Genomic DNA, 5,282 nt, shown 5'->3' with positions numbered 1-5,282 from the left:
CTGTTTATATAGACACGGGAGGGGGCTAGGGTTGTACAGAGTCGGTTTACAGAGAAAGGAAACTACACATCCGATCGCCAAACTTGCCGTCTACGTAAAGGAGAATCCCATCCGGACACGGGGGAAGGCCTTCTATCTTGTATCTTCACGGCCCATCAGTCCAGCCCATGTCACATAGTCCGACCATCCGAGGACCCCTTAATCCAGGACTCCCTCAGTAGCCCCCGAACTTGCCTTCAATGACGATGTAGTATCCGGTTTTATGTCTTTGGCTTTGCAAGGCGGGTTCTCCATTGTACTTCGAATTGATGATAGTTCGGCTCCACATTAAGTACCATATTTTATTGATTCTTCGCTGTCGTCGCCTCGGCTTCCACGTGTCAAGCGAATGCAAACGGTCTAGGTGTTTTTTACAAATAACTCATCGACCATGCAGGGAAGGTGTCTATTTAAGGAGATTTAGATCTCAGATGCCATTCCACACCACACAAAAATCCTTAGAACTCGCCAAAGGAAATCATCCAAGAATGGCCAGTGCTCCTAGGTCTTCCTCACGTCCCCACGGCCCTCAAAAAGGCTAATGGGAAAGCTGCTCGGTGTCCCACGCCCATCTGAATAAACTTCAGATGCAGGGATAGCTTCCTCCCGCGGATCTAGTCTCCGTTCGGGCTGGATTAACCTCCCTCAACGGTGAGGCCCTGGTGGAGAATTTCCCCAACCCTTCAGTAACATCCCAAATTTTCAATTTGGAATGTTATACATTAGGTCATCACTGCATATCATATTTTATTTGCTTTTGGCTTGATCCAGAAATTCTACGCAACTCAAGGACCCACAGAGAGAGTTGGGGATTTCGTTATTTGCAGGTTTCTCTCAAATTTTGAAAATAGGATCATTGATTTTATTTATTTTATCTTCAGTTATTTCTATAATAAAAATATGAGAGAGGGAATAAAATGACTTTCCCAAAATAAAGAAATGTTGAAGGTTTAATAAACAAATCAAGTAAGTTTATTTCAGAGTTTTCTCGCTATTTTATTTGAATTTAGGAAAATTGCACGTTTTTTAAAACTACATTTTAGGGCCAAGAAAATGTTCATCTTGTTCTAAATATTTTATTTAGACGGTGAAAATTTGTTTTGGCATTTTAAGATTTTTATTTATTTTTCTAGGGATTTTTTTAGTTCGGCGGGATTTTTTAAAAACAAAAAAAGCTCCCGCGCGCCCGACTGGGCCAAAGTCCAGCCGAGCCAGGCCGCCCCGCCCGCATCACCATCTCCCGCACCAGATCGGGACCGGAGTCCCGATCGCCGCCGCCGCCCGAGTCCGGGAGGAGCACGCCTCCCGAGGCGCCCCCTCCCCCAAGTCAGGACGCCCCCCCTCCTTAAATAGCCGTCGCCGCCACCCCACCCCGCCGCCTCGCCTCGCCTCGCCCCACCGCTGCAGCTGCCGCGCTGCTCGCCGTCGCCTGCCGCGCCGTCGCCGCCGATGCCGCCTCACCCCGCCACCGCCCGAAGCCCCGCCGGAGCCACCGGACTTCGCCGGAACCCCGACAAGGTAGCCGCCCGCCGCCGCCCCGGTTTTCTAAGAAAAACCGATTCGGTTTTTTAGAAAACCCTAGTTTTTATTTTTTTAGATCGATTTTGTCGGTTCTTTTATTTAGTGAGTGTTCGCTCGTTCGTTCGTTCTAACGAACGCATTCACCGTTTAGTTACAGTTAACGAATGTTTGTTCGTTAATCTGTTCGTCGGTTTTTCTTTTTCTCGGATTTTTCCACGATTATTTCTGATCGCGATTTCTGATCCGATTTTCGTTTTAGTTTATCTTTTTGCTCGTTTATCGGAATCAGGCGATTCAAGCGCCTGGAGTTTTGTCTTGAATCCGTTTAACCAACTCAAACAAGTTTTTGCTTCTGTAAAATTTGACTTAGATCCAGATTAGTAAACGAAGCTTGTTTCTTTCGCCGTTTGACTTTCGTTGCTTCGTTCGATTTGATTCTTTTTGCAAACCGGAGTTCTTAAGTTGAACTTTCTGGTTAGATATCTTATTTGAGTTTTACCCGTGCATTAGATGAGTACTTATTGTATGCTTGTTTGTTGCGATAGAGTACCCGGAGTGCGCCGCTTGCTACTTTGAATCTCTAGGTTTCGCGGATCATCAGCAAGGCAAGTAACACTTTGATCATACCTCCTTACTACCCAGTTTTTATTGCATTAGATCAATCCTCAAACAATTTCATGATTAGGATCTGATTAATATGTGGGTTTTGGGAAGTAGATGAGGTAGTACCTATTACCTGTTTTATTATCAAACCCTTGGGAGTTACTTCTACGTTTACTTGTTATGCCATGCTATGCTAGTACACATGGATTGGGTGAGTGTATCCATGACAGATGTGAGATTGTTAAATTAATGGTTTATTTAAGGTGGCAACTTAAACACACATCTGGGTGGATTGAGGCACCTGGGTATTCCAGCGATTGCCTGTTTTTCTTTATGGACCGCCACCCAGGCTCAAAGGGATCATGAGATTTTTCATACTAGAAACTTCTGTATGCAGCCACAAGCTACAATGGTCTCTAGCATAGTTGACTAAGTTGTGCGAACTCTTACAGTGGTAGACTAGCAGATGTAGGGGATGTAGGTTGGTACTGTTTACCCGATCGTAAGGTGCTAGCGCTTCTGAAAGACTATGTCTCGGTCATCCATTTGTCAAACATCATGTAGTGCGAGAATCCCAATGGAGGAGATCGAGTCTTGTGGGGAAAAGTGCGCAAACCTATGTAGATTGTATAAACTAATCATGGTTAGCTGTGTCCCCGGTTATGGACGTCTTGAGTATCTAGTACTTGGATTATCATGTGAATCTCATCATGTTACTTTAATTAATTTTGTTGGGTTTTAATGTTAATGCTTAATTGGGATTGGGAGGATGTCTATGTTCTCAATGTTCAACAACCACCATGATAGTTAAATAAAAATTTATTCCTTTGCAGTAGGGAAAAATTGGCTTTATGCAAAAAACTGTAACCATAGAGCTTTCCACCAGCCATATATGCATGTAGTATAGCTTTATTTTTTCATTACTCTCTATGTGTTACCTTGCCAGCATATTCCATGTGCTGACCCGTTTTCGGGCTGCAACGTTCATGTTGCAGACTTTTCAGACGATGAGTAAGGTGCCTTTAGGTCGTGGTTCTATACTCGGTGATTCCGTTGGAGTTGATGGACTCACTTATCTTCCAAGCCTTCCGCTCTTATCGTTATTAGATGGCCTTAAGCCATATTTATTGTAATAAGTTCTCTTTTGAGACATTCGATGTAATAAATGTGTGATTGCTACTCTGTTATAAATCCTTCAAGTACTGTGTGTGTCAGCATTACTGATCCAGGGATGACACTAAAGCACGGAGATCAGGCTGTTTGAGGTCTGGTCGCTATACCTTCTAAACAGGAGCGGGTGTGCTTCGTTTCCTTTCTTCTGAGAGGCGTAGGATTTCCTATCCACCCCTTCCTCAGAGGTCTCCTGGAGTATTATGGCCTCCAACTGCATAATCTGACGCCAGGCTCCATCCTGCATATCGCGGGCTTCATTGCTCTTTGCGAGCTGTTTCTAGGCTGTGAGACTCATTTTGAGCTCTGGCCGAAATTATTCTGCCTCGTCCCCCACTCCCAAAAGGGATCTATATTCGAGGTGGGCGGCATCGAAGTATGGCGCATAGCCGAGATAGGATACCTGCCCGACACTCTGAAGAAGGCATCCGAAGAGTGGCCCTCAGAATGGTTTTATATGGAAGACGTCGTTCTTCCGGACCCAATCCGGCGAGGTCTTCCCGAATTCTCCAATGCTCCTTTAAAGAAGTGCGCCAGCTGGCATCCCCGAAGCTTCGAGGAAGAAGACGGTGCCGAGGTTGAGAGGCTAGCAAGCAAGATCAGAGTACTCGCCAACTCTGGGTTGTCCATAATTGAGGTAATGGCAATTTCAATAACGCGATGCATTCAACCACTCCAATCTAGAGGTTTTCCTATGTGGAATTACAATGGGGAGGACAATACCTCTCGTTGTCTACGCAAGGGTCTAGACAATTTTGTCGCCCTGGCCACCATTTTAGCCGATCTTTACAAAGGGGGGAAGGAAGACTTCACTCACTTGAAATGTCGAGAAGGTTTTCCCATGTATAACCCCATCAACTTGGTGAGTTTTTTAATTATTGTCCGCACTCAATCTTTTTCCGGAGTTATGCTAGTCAAATTTAATCCGGCTACTTTTAATATGAGTGGAGAAAGGTCGTCGAGGGGGTATACATCTCCGCTCTACAACCAGAGGACCATGTTCGAGACCTGGATCCCGGGTATGAAGAAAGTCCAGATATATTTATAGAACTTAAGGAGGGGGGCCATTATAGCCGATTACCCCGGTCTTCTCCCCTCCTCCCAGGTAAGTACCCAGGAGACATCCCCTCCAAAATATTTTTCTCATCGTGCCTCACCCACCGCATTGTCTCATGCTCCAAAGGGACGGCATTCGTCTCGCCGAGCTGTATCAGAGGCATCCTCTAAGAAGGTGACGCCCACGCAGGGCGAGTCTTTGAAAAGAAGGGCGAACGGTGATACTACCGAGCCCCCGCCTTCTCCAAAGAGGTACAGTTTTTAACATGCATTCGGCAGATAGACCGAATTGTGACGCTTTCCGCTGGGCCATTTTTTAGGAAGAGCATGCGCCGGACTATATCCGGGGACCTCGCCGGCCATGCATCGACCAATCTGGCCCCAGACCCTTCCACAAGGACTAGGGTTGATACGGGCACAATGTCGGATTGTCATCTCTAAGAGGATCCGGATAATGTATCTGTCACCAATTCCGAAGTGGAGAGTGCAATGAACCATCGGCGGCGGAAAGAGGCCATGCACGACCCAAGTTTCACTAAAGAGGCGTTCAACGCCCTCAGCTCTGCGGATGCATATATCCGGGCTGCTCGGGATGGACTTGCCAAAGCTACTCACCAGCTTTCTAAGGATATGCGGGTAAAAACTTTGAGTAGATTTAATAACCATATGCTAGTAGCCCCCGAGACTTGAAACAGTTGACCTAACTGATTTAAGGATCGTTATATCATCAGGTACTTATGGCGAAAAATAACACGCTGTCCAAGGAGCTTGAAGATTGTCGGACCAAGTTAACTGTTGTCACCGCCGAACTGGAGAATTTGAAAAAATCCAAAAAGGCGCCTGATGGTAAGCACAACAGTGTCCGGAAAATATGATTCTGCACCAACAATGAT

At 45.8% G+C, this 5,282-nt stretch overlaps 1 long non-coding RNA gene across 1 annotated transcript; it reads left to right on the top strand.

Moving 5' to 3' along the window:
- The first annotated feature begins 494 nt into the window (after nucleotides 1–494).
- Nucleotides 495–4,179, top strand: LOC147971547 (uncharacterized). The gene is made up of 3 exons (XR_015603325.1): nucleotides 495–690; nucleotides 2,106–2,165; nucleotides 3,159–4,179. It is a non-coding gene; the product is annotated as an uncharacterized LOC147971547 (long non-coding RNA).
- The last annotated feature ends 1,103 nt before the right edge of the window (nucleotides 4,180–5,282 follow it).

Source organism: Triticum urartu, chromosome 5A (assembly GCF_056163025.1).
Source record: "Triticum urartu cultivar PI428250 chromosome 5A, HENAU_Tu73, whole genome shotgun sequence".
NCBI lineage: Eukaryota > Viridiplantae > Streptophyta > Magnoliopsida > Poales > Poaceae > Triticum > Triticum urartu.
Note: the sequence above shows the minus strand (reverse complement) of the source record. Positions and strands in the feature narration are given on the sequence as shown.